This window comes from Staurois parvus, unplaced genomic scaffold (genome assembly GCF_062004578.1).
Source record: "Staurois parvus isolate SC_StPar_1 unplaced genomic scaffold, SC_StPar_1.0 ptg000015l, whole genome shotgun sequence".
Taxonomy (NCBI): domain Eukaryota; kingdom Metazoa; phylum Chordata; class Amphibia; order Anura; family Ranidae; genus Staurois; species Staurois parvus.
Window position 1 is genome coordinate 1,619,017 of NW_028317811.1, and position 17,531 is coordinate 1,636,547.

Here is a 17,531-nt window from a genome sequence, read left to right on the forward strand (position 1 = left end):
GATAGGATATTCCCACTGACACAGATACTCGGGGGATTTTTCCTCCCACTGCCACTAATGCTGTGGGAATTCTTACTAATATCATTTCAATATGCTCAGCAACACCTCCAACACCTCCTTTTTTTTGTGGCATTAGCGCAGTAAAGGCTTTTTTCTGGCAACTCAATCATGCAGCTCATTTTTGTTCAAGTATCATCATATTGTGCTCCTTAAAAACAACCACACCTTCTTTTTCCAGAGCAGCTTGTATTTCTACTGAGGTTACCTGTGGGTTTTTCTTTGTAGCCTGAACAATTCTTCTGGCAGTTGTGGCTGCAATCTTTCTTGGTCTACCTGACCTTGGCTTGGTATAAAGTGATCCCCAATTTTTTTCTTAATAAGTGAATGAACATTACTGACTGACATGGATTTGGATATAATTTTATATCTTTTTCCACCTATATAAAGTTTCATTACCTTGTTACACAGATTTTTGACAGTTCTGTTTTGCTCCCCACGACTCAGTATTTAGCCCCCTCAGTGCATCCATGTGAGAGCTAACAAAATCATTGACTATTTATACACAGAAACTAATTGCAATTTAAAAAGCCACAGATATGGGAAATTAACCTTTATTTGCCATTTTAACCTGTGTGTGTCTGTACCAAGGCCAAACATTCTAGGGTGTGTAAATTGTTGATCAGGGCTATTTGAGTGATTTCTGTTGTCATTGTGATTTAAAAAGAAGCCAAACAACTATGTGATCATATATGGCTTCATATGATCTCTATCCTTATATAAAAGAGTTTTTTTGGCATGATCAGTCATATTTTCAATATGAATGCCACAATTTCCCGATTTCTGCCAAGGTATGCAAATTTTTGAGCGCAACTGTATATTACATAGTCCTGATTGCTGTACTCTGGAAATTGTACTGTACATTACACATACCTGACAGGGCTCGATCTAGTGGGGTTCAGGGGTGGGGTGAACCCCCCCCAAAGCTAACTGCCACCCTTCTCCACCCTGGACACTGTACCTATATGATGAATGATACTTCAGGCAGCTGCACTTTCTCCCCTGCAGCTTTATAAACATAGTATACATACTGCCCAGTTGATCAGCAGGTCAGTGGGGAAGGGGGGAGACCAGTGGGGTGGGGGAGGCTGCCTGTACCTCTCCCCTATCATCTAATACAGGTCGGCTATCTCTCCGTGATCTTCACTATCTTCCGAGGCAGTCAGAATTAGTGGGTGGGGCCAGGGGTGTGGCTACCTCCTCTACTGCCCCCACATATTCCTGCACTCAGGAAGATGAGAAGTGGATACAGCAGCCAAGCCCCAGGAAGTCTTCAACACTAGCCATGCTCTAAGTGACTGTCATTACATACTGCCCCAGCCTGCTGCTGTACTGCCTCAGCCTGCCACTGTATTTCCACTGTTTTGCCCCAGTCTGCCACTGTACTGCCTCAGCCTGCCACTGTATTGCCCCAGCCTGCCACTATACTTCCACTGTATTGTCCCAGCCTGCCACTGTATTGCCGCAGCCTGCCACTAAACTGCCACTGTACTACCCCAGCCAGCTACTGTACTGCCCCAGCCTGCCATTATAGTACTACTGTATTGACCCAGCCTGCCAATAAACTGCCAATGTACTACCCTAGCCTGCCACGGTACTGCCCCAGCCTGCCACTGTATTGCCCCAGCCTGCCCCTATAGTGCCACTGTATTGCCCCAGCCTGCCACTATACTGCCATTGTAATGCCCCAGTCTGCCACAATACTGCCCCAGCCTGCCAGGATACTTCCACTGTATTGCCCCAGCCTGCCACAGCTTGCCACAGTACTGCCCCAGCCTCCCACTATACTGCCACTGTATTGCCCCTCCCTGCCACTGTACTTCCCCAGCCTGCCTCTACAGTGAGGAACAGAAGTATTTGAACACGCTGCAATTTAGCAAGTTCTCCCACTTAGAAATCATGGAGGGGTCTGAAATTCACATAGAAGGTGCATTCCCACTCTGAGAGACAGAATTAAAAAAAAAATTAAGGAAATCACATTGTATGATTTTTAAAGAATTTATTTGTCTTGCACTGCTGAACATAAGTATTTGAACACCTGAGAAAATCAGTGTTAATATTTGGTACAGAAGCCTTTGTTTGCAATTACAGAGGTCAAACGTTTCCTGTAGTTCTTGACCAGGTTTGCATACACTGCAACAGGGATTTTGGCCCACTTCTCCACACAGATCTCCTCTAGATCTGTCAGGTTTCGGGACTGTCGCTGAGCAACACTGAGTTTCAGCTCCCTCCAAAGATGTTCTATTGGATTTAGGTCTGGAGACTGGCTAGGTCACTCCAGAACCTTGATATGCTTCTTACGGAGCCACTCCTTGGTTATCCTGGCTGTGTGCTTCGGGTCGTTGTCATGTTGGAAGACCCAGCCACGACCCATCTTCAATGCTCTGACTGAGGGAAGGAGGTTGTTGCTCAAAATCTCACAATAAATGGCCCCATTCATCCTCTCCTTAATACAGTGCAGTCGTCCTGTCCCCTTCGCAGAAAAGCACCCCCAAAGCTTGATGTTACCACCCCCATGCTTCACAGTAGGGATGGTGTTCTTGGGATGCAACTCATCCTTCTTTTTCCTCCAAACACGACGAGTGACGTTTAGACCAAAAAGTTCTACTTTGGTCTCATCTGACCACATGACTTTCTCCTATGCCTCCTCTGGATCATCCAGATGGTCATTGGCAAACTTCAGACGGGCCTGGACATGTGATGACTTGAGCAGGGGAACATTCTGTGCAATGCATGATTTGAAACCATGGCGGCGTAGTGTTCTACCGACAGTGACCTTTGAAACTGTGGTCCCAGCTCTCTTCATGTCATTGACCAGCTGCTCCCTTGTAGTTCTGGGATGATTCCTCACCTTTCTTATCATCAGTGATACCCCACGAGGTGAGATCTTGCATGGAGCCCCAGTCCGAGGGAGACTGACGGTCGTCTTTAGCCTCTTCCATTTTCTAACAATTGCTCCAACAGTTCATCTATTTTCACCAAGCTGCTTGGCAATTGCCCCGTAGCCCTTTCCAGCCTTGTGGAGGTCCACAATTTTGTCTCTGGTGTCTTTTAAAAGCTCTTTGGTCTTGCCCATGGTAGTAGTTGGCATCTGACTGACTGTGGGGTGGACAGGTGTCTTCAAAGAGCTCAGACAGGTACTACTAAGTTAGATTAATGAGTGGAGTAGAGGTGGACTTTTTAAAGGCACAGTAACAGGTCTTTGAGAGCCAGAATTCTTGCTGTTTCTTAGGTGTTCAAATACTTATGTTCAGCAGTGCAAGACAAAAAAATTCTTTATAAATCATACAATGTGATTTCCTGATTTTTTTTGTAAAATTCTGCCTCTCAGAGTGGGAATGCACCTACAATGTGAATTTCAGACCCCTCCATGATTTCTAAGTGGGAGAACTTGCAAAATCACAGAGTGTTCAAATACTTCTGTTCCTCACTGTATACTGTCCCAGCCTGCCACTATACTGCCACTGTATTGCCCCAGCCTGCCACTGTATTGCCCCAGCCTGCCACTGTACTGCCCAAGCCTGCCACTATACTGCCACGGTATTGCCCCAGCCTGCTACTGTACTGCCCAAGCCTGCCACTATACTGCCTCAACCTGCCACTATACTGCCATTGTACTGCCCCAGCCTGCCCCTATACTCTCCCATCCTGCCACTATACTGCCCCAGCCTGCTACTATACTTCCTCAGCCTGCCACTGTATTGCCCCAGCCTGGCACTATACTGCCAGTGTACTGCCCCAGCCTGCCACTATACTGCCTCTGTATTGCCCCAGCCTGCCACTATACTGCCCCAGCCTGCCACTATAGTGCCAGTGTACTGACTCAGCCTGTCACTAAACTGCCACTGTACTGCCCCAGCCTGCCACTAAACTGTCAATGTACTGCCCCAGCCTGCTGCTATACAGCCCCAGCTTGCCACTATACTGTCACTATACTGCCCAAGCCTACCACTATACTGCTCTAACCTGTCGCTACTGCTCTAACCTGCCACTATACTGCCCCAGCCTGCCACTATATTGCTCTAACCTGCCACTATACTAATCCAGTCTTCCACTATACTGCCCTAGCCTGTAACTATTCTGCCCTAGCTTGCCATTATACTTCTTTAAGCTGCCACTTTACCCCCACTATACAGCCCTAGCCTGCCACTATACTGCCCTAATCTGCCATAGCTTGCCATTAAACTGCTATATTCTGCCACTATACTGCCCTTACCTGCCACTATACTGATCTAGCCAGACACTATGCTGAACTAGCATAACCACATCTCTCTTATATACAGTATGTGTGATTAAAGTATGGCACTAGGTTAATAATATGCTGCTTTCAATACCACGCCTGTTTTAAATGAATACCTCATCCCTAATTTAAGTACATTCTTCATCTATAATGGCTCTCTGGGTGCATAGCATTTTTTTTTTAAAATGTAAGCAACTATGTTGAATGCCTTCTATCTCTGCACTGTACACAACCTGGGCAAAGGCAGCAGAGCTCCTGCTCCCCACACAGCACATAGCTGAGATCAGACTCCTTACACACAATGTGCACAGTGCGTAGCTGGCTGCAGTGTTGCATTTCTGACCTGTGAAATTCCATGGTCAGAATGGTAGCACTGCTGCAGTAGCCAGCTGCACACTGTGTAGATCATAGAATCCAATCTCAGCTATGTGTAATGTGTGGTGAGCAGATGATTTGCTGTCTGTGCCCAGGCTGTGTGCAGTGCAGGGATGGGAGACGTTGCTCTGCAGAGTGCCCTGCCAGCAGGGACTCCTAACCTCTGCTGAGTTCTCCCCGCAGTGGCCCCTTTCCTCTGCCCTGCCAGCAGTGACCTCTGCCCTTTGCCTTGTCAGCAGTGACTCCAACCTTTGCCTTTCTAGAAGTGACTCCTGTCTTCTACTCTGCCAGTAGTGATCCCTGTATTCTGTCCTGCCAGCAGTGACCCCTGTTTTCCTTCTTGCTGACCCCTGTTCTTTCCCCTGCAGACTTCTGTACACTGCTTTACAAGTTAATGGCCTCTGTCCCCTGCCCTACAAACTGATGACCTTATCCTCTGTCCTGCTGACCCCCTGTACACTGCCCTGCTGACCTCCCATCCTCTGCCCCCTGACATTTTTTACTGCACCCCCACATTAGGCAGGCTAGATCCAGCCCTGATACCTAACCAAGGTGTTTATTGCCCCAACAGTTGCTTCTTGCTAAATAATTCTTGACTATTATAGATCTTAGTCTCAGAGTCACCTCTCCATCTATATTTTGTGTGCAACAAATTATATGTTGTGCAAGTTTCATTTTTTATAACATGATTCCTTTGTGATATGATTTAGGCTGTATTTGCACAGGCCAATAGCGACGCTATGAATCCCAGCAGCAAGAACCTGCTGATTCCTGCAGCTGGGATTGACAGCTGTGTGTAGATAGCTGGGGCCGCCAACCCTGTACAGTGCAATAAAAGACTGTCAGGGGTCACAACTTTTCATGACTTTTTGTACAGCTAGGTATTTGCTGACAGTTATAAATAGCTGTGGCCACCAACATCCTGCTATTATTGCACTATATTTAGTTCAGTGGCTGCAGCTCTCCACACTCATCTGTCAATCCCAGATGCAGGAATCAATGTATTCTTGCTGCTGGGATTTACAGAGTGGCTAAATACCCTTGTGAATGCAGCCATATGTGTTTATCTGAGACTTTCATTTGTGAGGTCTTGAGAGGTGCTTGGAATACCGATAATCAGTGGTACGGTACTGTAGAATGTTCAAACAATTTATAAGGCTCAATATCCTTAGTGATGTTGCTCTTGTCAAACAGGGTTACCCTAACTGGGTACCCTAAAAGAGACAGAATTCAGAAAGAGAAAGACAGCAGCCAGAACACTCAACCACAATTTTTTTTGGTACAATTTATGTAGCACTATTAATTTACACAGTGCTTTACATACTATTCATTCACATTAGTCCCTGCCCTCAAGGAGCTTACAATCTAAGGCCCCTATCCTGCATACATAAATACACGCACACACATACCCGAGTAAATTTAGATGGATGGAGGAGAATTTTAACTGAAGGGGCTTCAGCACAAGGGACACATCCTACTGCCTGTAAATAGCATCCCTTGTGCTGATTTTTGTGTTTTTTACTTTGACTGCACTTTATAGGCTTTAATATCAGGGCATTATTCTTGCTTTTGTAACTCAAAACATTCTACGTCTTGTAACATGACATTGCTCTTAGTTCTGTCACCTGACAGCCCCAGCCCCAGTAAAATTGAAGCAATTTTGTTCTGTGTGTAATTTTTTCTTTGATAATTTAGAAATTATATAGAAATAATCTTCCTGCCCTTATGTTTGGTACCTAGTCCCTTGAATTGCTGAACACACAATGTCTCCCCCAATATTCAATTTACCAAAACGTCAGCTCTCCAACTCCCTACTATTCAAAACTTCCCCTTAGGCTGTATTCACACTTCGCAATTTTGAATCAGAATTATTGCAGTTCTACCTGTGAATCCAAATTGCACTGCAATCATAGTGTAACACTCTCCCAATCAGCTAGGGGAAGCTAGACTCTAATTGTTAGTTAGGAGGGCAGCCTGGGTGTAATAGCCAGGTGGGTCAAATTCAGGTCAGAGCTGAAAGGCTCTGCAGACCATCTCTCTGGAATTTCCCCCTAGTCTAGGGGTTTGGAGAAAGATCTAGAAGCAGTGGGTGGAGGTGAGGAGTGGCTGGGCTGTACTCTTGGAGGATCCTGGCCAATCCCCAACAGGAGGCTTGGCAAGGGGCCAAGCAGTCTTTAAGAGTAATTGAGTCTGCTCAGCAGCTGGAGAGTTTGGGTGCAAGGTGAAGTGTGCAGAATGGTGTGTGGAGCCTGGGAGGGGGTCCAGGAAAGGGCCTACCTTCAAGTGACAGAGCTGGAAGGGAGGATCTTTCTGCCTCATCGTCCCTTAAGAGAGGACAGCCTGTGGAGCAGGGAAGGAGCCAGGCCAGCGTAAGGCCTGAAGGCACCCACCAACACACAAGCTTGCAGGAGAGACTGAATGAGTAACCCCACACCCTCTGGGCCGGATAAAGGGAAACAGCATTCTGGTAGGGAACCTGACTATCCCCAGTCCAGGACTGCTTTAATTTAAGGTGGCAGTTTCTTGGAGCTCTTGGCCAGGGATTCCCTCAGGCAGCTGGGTGAAGAGGACATTTCATCTGCGGTCTGAGAGGGTACACAAAGAGAGGCTGGTTAGCAATCCAAGGAGAGAAAACCCTTCTGACTGCTTGTACATAGTTCCTGGAAGTTGTCCACAGTTTTGCAGTTCCTTGGGCATCCCATGTATCCCTCATCCCCATCCACGTTATCAATCCCATAATAAAATCTAAAAAAAACAAGTTCAAGGACTGTTTACTGTCTCCGGAATGCAAGTTTGTGAAAAATGTGTGTTGCCTGGCTGTGCAGGACTTTACGGGGACCCAAATATTTAGCGACTCCTAGGGGGTAGTGCTAGAGTAGCAAAATGCGCCATGCATGTTTGTGTGGCATTCTGGAACTACAATGTGTAAATGTCCATGCAGAAACTTCTTTCTGGTGACAGCTTTGAGCAATATGTTTTGCTGCTTTTGACACGCAATTCTGTCACACGACAATTGCAGTGAGATCGCACCAGATTTGAGGCGCCATTAAGAATGAATGGCACCCAACACACGTGGTGCATTTTGCCACGATTGCAGTGCATTTTGAAACCATGGGCATAATCGCAGTGATTTTGACTGTGATTCAAAATCGTGAACTGTGAATGCAGCCTTAACTAACCAATGAATCACATTACCATGATTATGCATGCATAAGTTATAAACAAGTCTCCATACATGTACATCATATGTCATAAAAATATTCCCACAGTGCTGGATGATTCTTAAAGTGCCATATAACACATGAAAATAAAGAAAGACAAAAACATTTAAAATTCTAATTGCCACTGAATTCTCCAACTATGAACACTTCAAAAAGCTTTACACTGTGTAATAATCCTTCTTATGTGATATCTCAACTTAAAATGTCCAAATACACTGCAATCACTACAGTGAACCTCCCCCTTTGTTGTACAATCTGTGTTCAATAGTGTATAGTGAAGTGACATTCCTTATGCTCCTTTAACACTGTAGTGCACCTTCTCCCTTGTGCTTGTTTATCACCCCTGTGTCTCAAACTCTCAACAGAAAGTGCAGACCCCTTAAATATAATCAGTACTTTTTGTTTACCATGCATGGGTTCTCTGTACTCCGTTCCTCCAGTTCTTCCACCAGGATGCAGGACCTCTTAGATTAGCCCTCTGGACCATGGCAACTCCTTACCCCAAATAAAGAATGTCCTTCATTTAGCTGCAATTTATTTCCATAATTAATGGCTTGCCGCCCACTCACAGTAGTTGTACTGCGAGGGGGCGGCCACTGCAGGCTGAGCTATGTACTGGTACATCACAACCTGTCTTCTGGGTTTAGGGCAGGCATCCGGATGAGGAAAGATGTCAGCCAAGCAGCCTACAGTGCATTTGAACTCACGGCCTTGCTTTCACAGACCCATTGCCTTACAAAGTGCACCACCAGCTGGATTTCGTTTTGTAGATTCTCAGCTTACTCGAAACTTGACCCCGTCATGCATTCATACATTGCAAAAAGAGGTCAGCCAAGCACTCAAAGGTGCCCACAGTGGATTTGAACTCACGACCTTGGTTTTAAAGAACCATCCACACTGCGTCTCCAGCTGGAATTGTTTTTGATGATTTTTTGCTTCCCTGATACCTAATCTGGTCAAGAATGCATACATTGCAAAATGAGAAAAGTGGTCTGCCAAGCATTCCAAGGAGCCTACGGTGGATTTGAAGTAACCAAATGAGGTGGGGGCAAAAAGGGTGCTGTTCTGATGGTACGACTGGTCACAGAACCTTGCAAGATATGGGAGGTGTTGAGCGTATAGAGCCGTGCCAAATATGGGGGGTCCACCCCCTCCTAACTTGGCAATTCATACCCACCCACTGCTTGCCTTACCCTGAATACCAGTCTTACCCTTTCCACCTCCACCCTTAAGCAGTCTTGCAGACTGTAGCCATATTTGTTTTCTCACAAGCCAGTGACAATGCACTCTCATCTGATACTTAAGCCAGTGCACTGTGGCTTGCACTTTAGGTTTTAGGTCCCATCTGAGATTCAAACTCACAACCTGGCCCATCACATTACACACTGCGCCACTGGCTGAGTGGATGTGTGGCCCATCAAAAACAGGCTGTCAATAGTTATATAAGCAGTACTATAGTTCATTTGCTGGATTTAATCCTATGAACACTTAGCATCCATGACACATTCCCATCCTTTTGAGCCACAGAGACTTTGCAGTTTTACTGGGACTACAATGTGTAAATTGCAAAATATGAGAAATAGCCATAAAAAAACCCTCTCTCAATTTTACATCTTTGGCTTCAACTATACACCTCTGGTCAATCACTGACTTCACAGGGTCCCTCGCTTTTTATCTGTCTTTTAAAGTCTTTCAATTACTTGCAGTGCTCTGACACAAAGCACCATATCACAAGTGCACATGATACAATTCTGCAAAGAATATTGTTGCTTGATTGATCCAATCCTTTTAATAACAAGCAACACCAGCCTCATAGTCCAATTAGACTTAAGAAAGGGGAACACACCCCAAAAACGCATTGCCTGGACAATCTGATTTTCTTCCATATAAAGGATGCATGTTATACTTGGCTCAATCTGTCAGCAGAGAGCTCTGGCATGGAACCAGATGGAGGAGCATTCATGTGCTTCTATTCCTGAACACTTCTGACAGATTCACAGTGCAGGGCTCATGAAGACTATCATTATCGTATAGCACCGCTGCTGGCCACAGCGTCTGCTGTTCCATACAATCCTCCAGCCTCCCCTCTCCTTCCTCGTGGATCTTATTGCAGTGCTGGACTGATAACCTTCCATGAAAGTGAATCACAATCCTTGTATACAGTATCTCAATAAAAGTGTAACTTATAGCTACAAATGAAGTTATGTTTTTAATTTAAGATAAGCTAAAGAGTGTGCTTTTCTCTCCCTCTTCTACCATTTGGACCATATACCTTCTCCCTGTATCTACCTTGTGCAGATAGGGAGGAGTTGAAAATCTACTAAACAGTAGAATATATAGAATGTCTGCTGAGATTGCAGGACTATGCCACTTTGCAAAACCTTTTCATAGCACAGAAATTTTGCATTTCTTTGCATTTTTTTATGTTTTCATCCTACCAGTATTATTGGAGCAGTTTATCTCCAGGAAAATGACTGCTTCAAAAAGGATGAGAACAGGTTTTTAGGCAAGAAGAGGCAGACATTGGTGATTTAATGGACTTGATTATTAGAAGCGTGAACAGGTTAATTTGCCACAAAGGCCATGTTTGCCAAATGATTTGCTGTGTACTGGTTCCTGGGTTCAATACATTGCGGATGTTGGGTGGGGCTGGGGAAGACCCAGCTGTCAGGACATACATTGGTCAAAAATTACAAAATCAGAAGATGATCCTAAAAAAAGATTTCAGAGACTTAGGTACCACGTTAAGGAAAAAGACCTCCAAGGTAGTATTTTAAGAAATACTTTCTGTGTCATGTGCCCCACTAGGAAATCATTTGGAGTATAGGGAGTCAAACAAGTAGCTGAGAAACTGGTGTAAGAAGGAGGATTTGGGATTCCTTGAAAACTGGGTTGACTTTTCGGTCAGTTACTGACTCTGCTATAGGGATGGACTAAATCTCAATAGGGAGGGTGCAGCTCAATTGATGGAGATAATGCTTAGAAGGCTGGAGGAGTTTTTAAACTAGGTTCTGGGCAGCAATGAGAAAAATATACTCCATATGGAGAGCAAGGGTCTTCAGGGAACCAGAGATAGAGGGGGTTGAATGTTTGGGTGAGCAGGACTCAAACTAGACTGCAGAGAAATTGTACCACCTAAGTCCAATACAAAAAGAATAGTAGAATCAAGTCATAGCTCAAAATAAAGCAATAATAGAATATTAAATACCAATACAAATTAAAATGTGAGTTCATGAATACAAGAAGCCTGACAAACAAAATAGATGAACCAGAATTTCCTTAATTTGAGGAGCACTTTGACTTTGTGGGAATTTCATAAATCAGGTTGACAATTCACATGAATGGACCACTAATATTGAATAGTATATTCTGTTTTAGAGCAGAAGAGCTGAAGGGGTATGTATGTACAGTATGTGAAGAGTAATCTGAGAGATAATATCACTAACAAGAACTATGAAAGTATAGAGTCATTATGGTTAGAGCTCCATAAGAGTGCAACAAATAGTAAATTACTTTAATGTTATAGGCCCCCTAAAATAATGGATGAGGAAGAGTCTTACACAGACTGAAATGGTTGGGAATCAGATCATTACTATGGGTGATTTTAATTATGCCGATATTGATTGGGCAAATGGAACTGCACACTCATCAAAGGCTATACAGCCACCAAGGTCACTTTTACATTACAACTGGAAGTTGGCCAAGGGAAGACAATGTAGGCTCATGGCTGCTGCAGCCATGAGCTTGTTTTGAACTCTTCACAGAGCTCATAACAAATGTGCAAGTTAGAGACAACTAGGATAATAGTGATCATGGCGTATTCACATTTGCTGCAAATTACACAAAAGTGAAGCAAATGACAGGGAAAAGTCACATGTGTTAATTTTTTTTTCTCTTCATTTTTTTAGATGAAAGATGGGTTTGATGGTCACAACTGTAATATTAATGACGTTTCACCAAAGGTATTTGGCTGACAGAAAACCAGGCATAAAAGAGACTAAAGAATGTGAACAAATCACCAGGTCCAGATTGTTTACATCCATGAGTTTTTAGGGAGCTTAATTCAATCACAGCAATTTTAAGGTTTTGGGATTTTTTGGTAAGGGCAGGACAGGTGCCACGAAAAGGCATTTATGATGAAAAATTAAGTGCTTTGACTTGACTTAAATATCGATTTATAGCAATGTAAAACACCCTCATGCTAGACTGAAGTAATGATTTATTGCTGTTTTGCATTTCTCATGAGATGCCATAAATTCTGAAAAGCTACAATTTTTAGAATTGTATTTTGTAACTTCTTTAACAACATCAAGGCAATACATTTCAGGTAAAGAAAATATTGTTACGATTGTTAATATTTGTTTAGGCATTGAAAGTTGTTGCCAACTTCTGACCAGTATAAACCATGAACCATTTGGACACAAGGCTTCGTCAGGATGAACTGGGGCTGTTATAGAGAGTGAGGTTATAGGCTACACACTCATAAGAGGAAAAGGAAAAGAGTAAAAAAAAGAAGAGAAAGGAAGAAAAGGGCATTTTTATAATGAGCAGCGCAACATTGTCATTATTACTGGACATCACAGCTAAAATTTGACACTGTTTTATACTGTAAATATGCAATGAGCAGCTGCCAATATCCAGTAATGTTTTCTCCCCATGTAAATGCCAGGAGTGTAGCTGTGTAGAATACAACATCCCTGTCACATGACTTGAAGGGACAGTGTTATACTATGCTTAGCTTGTCTCTCTATCCTAAAATGATTGTGTAGACTAGATTGTGATCTAAAAAAGGGGTAATAGATTAGGAAATAATAAGAGAGAACATGGTAGAAGAAAACAATGTAAGTCATTTGTTTCCCCCAACACCATCATTGTTTTTATGTGCTCAGATAAACTTGAACCCATAATGTCTTAAAGCTGAAGTTTAGTTATGGAATTTTTTTTTTGCATAGAGACACTGGTCCAGCTTGAACCAATGTAAGTATGTATGTGCCATTTGTTGCCGCTGTGCTGCCCCTGTGGAAGCTGGAAATCTCTGTAGTAGGCACTGTTACTGATTTTGACTAGCTTCTGAGTCCCGTGGTAGACGACATTCAGAGAGCAATATGCATTTTTTCAGCGAATGCAAAGCATTCTTGCATTCTCTGATTGGACAAGTTGGAGATGGTGATGTCACCACCTCACCTCTCCACCTCGTCTAATCCTAGAACACTTTGCATTCATTGTGAATAGTGTTCACCTAAGGTTGCCTGTGCCTGGATGATATTGGTGATCACGATAGTAGTGGTACCTACTACAGTGATATCTAGCTTCCACAGAGAATGACCAGGTATGACACATGCAGTTAAGTCCATATGTATTTGGACACATAAACAGTTTTAGTTTTTTCTGGTATTGACCAAAATATTCAAGCTATAGTTAAGTAATGGATATGGGCTGAAAGTGCACACTCAAGCTGGACCAATGTAACTATGCAAAAAACACCTAAACTTCAACTTAGATAAAAAAATAGAAGAAGAAAATTCTGGATGTTCTCTACATGATCAGAACATGCTATGAAAAAGCAAGTGGTTTGACAATGTATTTGTCCCCTCAGAAGTGCCTGTCAGGGAATGAGAAGATTGCCGCGGCGATCGAATCTGCACATGCGTAGAATCCTGACAAAACATACAGGCAGGCGGGCACTAGGACCCAGGTGCGCCTGTCACGAATGACGGCGCCGGGCAAGCACTAGGACCCAGGAGCGCCTCTCAGGAGTCGGGCGGGCTATTTAAACCCGGCTCTTGCAATGTTCAATTTCCGTATGGTCTTATCTGTGTTCCTGAGAGTAGATTGTTTGTTGCCGACCCTGCCTGACCCTGATTTACTGTCCGTCTCCTGTTCTGATCCCTGTCTTTGTCTGACCATTCTCCTGCTTAACCCCGCACGTTCTGACCTTCTGTTGATGAACCCGGCTTGTGACCTGTTTATCCCTCTGCCTGCTGATTCTGTACTACACCGCCACCACTGTTACTGACCCGGCCTACCCGACGCTGCTCTAGTTACCTCATCACATCAGACTCTTACCCACTATACACCTTCTACGGTGCCTCTACCACAGCTGGGTGAACCCAGGGGCCGCGACCTGGTCTCGGCCTGCTCCAAGTCCATCCCCACCATCAGGGGCCCTGGTGAACAAGCAGGTTGGAGCTTAGATTCCGCACCTTGGGGGATTCCGGTCTGTGGAGTGCTACAGGCTACAGCGGTTGGATTCCTGACAGTGCCAAGGCAAAAGGTGCTTGTCTTTGAGTCTCATGGTAGACTAAGGGCTGGGATGGAGAATCATTTCCTTTTTTCAAAACACAGATGTTTTGGAGATAAAAAGCATGGAGTTACAAAATGCTGCAGACACCACATAATTGACAGCAAAGGTCCAATGTGCCAGTGCTGGCTTCAGGCTGAAAACTTGCCAGCTTCTTGTTATTCTGGGCTTAATCCTCTGGCTGTTCTGCATTGTTCATTCCTGTGCATGTTTTTGGATATTTACTATGGTAAGTGGATAAGTGGATATGTTTGTTTTTACTGTACAATAAATGTACCTGATATCAACCCTTTCCTGCTTTCCATGCAGCTGGAGTAGCAGCCTAAGCATCTAAAAAATACAGTACTCAGCCTGGAGACTCTGTAGCATCATGGTGGTGAGCAGGAATTGGTCAGCACAAGCATGTAACAGTGTTGATCTATGAGAATCACTCTGAAAGAAGGGTACAGAAGTGAAATTCTGAACTAATCTTTTAAGACAACACCATCTTGGCCCTATTTAGATCTGCAGTTGCCTTGGTGCTGCACATGTAATCAGCTATGACACCAGCCATTTGAGGGCTTGACAATTTGGTTGAGGGCTGACAAAAGCACACTAACAACTAAGCACTGGAGTATCCTAATGTGTGCAGTGTATGCAGTGCACATGTGCCCAAAGAGGGAGGGCTTGAGAAAGGGGGTGAGTTTCTGAAACACATTGCCTGCCAGTTACACTGAATCTCCCCAAAAACGTGCATACACCACTCCAACGTGCTACTCCAGCTGCATGGGTAACAGAAGATAATTGAGGAAGGATTGCTGCATGGACCAGGGGTGTGGGAAAGGTATACAGAGCTAGTTCATCTTTGGTGAAAAGGTGACAGTATAGTGAGTTAGTTCACCTTCTCATCTTTGGTGAAAAGGTGAATCAACCCTTTAAGAGATAAGTTCATCTTTGTAAAATAAAATAATAGATGTAGGTAAAAAAGTGCATTATTTATTTATTTATTTTTACTAGAAGCCTGCAGAGCATTACACCCATGATCAGCAGACAACAGGTGCAATCTCAGGCTCCTATAGACTGTTAATGTATCTGTTTGCTCATGCCTCGTACAGGCAGGCAGCTATACGACAGAAAGAATCAATGAACTACCTAGAGAGCTCAGCAGCACCCTGGTAGTTCATTGAGTACTAGATGCCATCAGCTGCAAATCTGTCAGTACTTGTAGTTCTTCCATTCACAGAACTCTGTGAATGAATGGCATAGTGGAGTGGGAGGAGCCCTGTATGGGTGCAGGGAGAAGATCCCCTGCTCGCTGTCACAGGGAAACGAGGAGAGCCTACAGCTGCTGGAATATGTTCCATGTTCCACCCTAAATACAGATGGAACGTGTTCCAATGGTAAACTTATTCTTTATGCTGCAAAAGAACAGGAGAGTTTATTTCTACTTTAAAGTTCACTCAACCATTAAATATTAACACTAAAACACAAACTGCGTATGTTAACCACTTGCCCCAGATGGACATACCCATTTGTCCTCTGATTTCAGTAGTTATGTCAGGGTCATAGCTGCAGCTATGACCGTATCGTCTATACAGCCACTGGATCCCTTTTACATGTGGTGGATCTCAGTTTGATCAGGTAGAGGAGAGACCTGGGGTCTAATAGACCACAGGACTCTAAGTAAAGAGTACCTGTCACTGTCCAGCTATCAAAAGTGATGATATTCATATCTTGTGATAGCAATAAAGTTGATAAGAATAGAGAAAGTGTAAAAAATAAATTTAAATAAAATAAATAATAAAATGTAACAAAAAAAAATTAAAGTGCCCCCATCTCCCCATGCTAACACACAAATGCAAATGCACATGTCTGTCCCGCACGTATATGTAAACAGCGATCACACCACACATGTTAGGTATCGCCACGTATGTCAGAGTGAGCACAATAATTCTAGCACCAGACCTCACGTGTAACTATAAACTGGTAACCTGTAAAGGCTTGTAAAGCTTTGACTATGAAGATTTTTAATTACCACAGTTTGATGCCATTCCATGGGTGTGCACAATTTTATATCTTACCAGACAAAATCTTACCAAACAATAGATTCAACTAAAATTCATTAAAGTGTATTTAAAAAATTTTTTTTTTAAAAACACTGCGCAAATATCTTGTGTCCTATCGTGTGACCCCGTCACCTAGTGTCTGAAATATTTGTGTTTCCTCTGACCTAGCAGAAACATCAGAATAGTTTGTTATTCTTCCCTCAGGCCTTCATGCTAGTTTCAGGGGCCACCTAGTATATGCTTACCTATGATTCCAGGGACAGTGGACTTGAAGGGGTCGTATACCTGGGGTTTTCTGGGCTACTTTGGTAATTATCCTAGTAGTGGGACCTTCTCCCCATTACCTTCTCTGTTTTCCCCAAGGAGGAGAAGTAGCTATCCATGTGGGTGCTAAGGCTCTAGTAGAGCCCTCCCTTACTCACATTTGTTCAGGCTCCAAATCCTCGATGGCTGTTTGAGTTCCTGATGTTTTCTGTTTATTGGTATAGATGGATCATGGCCCCTGGCTTCTCCAAATCTTTTGGAGGGAGAACTGCATGGCTTGGGCAGACTCATACTTCAACCTTCTGGGGATTGGTGAGGCTGGAGCAGAGGCATCCAAAGTCCCTGACTACTTTAATATGGGGGCAAATGACATGACAAAACATATAAAAACACACCGGAATGCATCAAAAACACATCACAAAAGCACCAGAACCATTACTTGAAAAAAACACGAAATTGAGTAAAAATTTATTTTAACTACTCCCATGATCCTCTGACCTTTTCTGCCCACATTGTGAGAGAGTATGATGTGGAGAGAAAATGGAGGAGAGACTGTACATAGATACAGAGCAATTTATAATAATGGTTCAGGATCACCCTGAATTGTATGATTCCCAGGATGTGATTTATAATGGTAATGCCCGTAAAACATCGAAAAGCATTGGCATAAATTGGTCCTGCAATTATTCCCGCAATTCTTGTAGACGAAGAAAGCATAACAGCAGGAGATTGATAAGGAATTGACTTTTCTTTGCATTGCATATTCATTGTAACCTTCTCTCCTGAACCCTTCCACAAAAATCTGTGACTTGTTTGCAGAATGGAGAAAGTTTACAACATGTTTGCTATCTGTCCCTCTGATAACCCTTCAAATTGTCATGTTATCTAATGAGTTAACATAACATGTCACCAATTGAAACAGGTCCAAAAATCTGGAACAAATAGGAATATAATCATTGCATGCTTTCACAAATTTATAGTAAAGAAAAAGCAACAAATAGTCCTTAGATCAGACGTTCCTGCCAGTC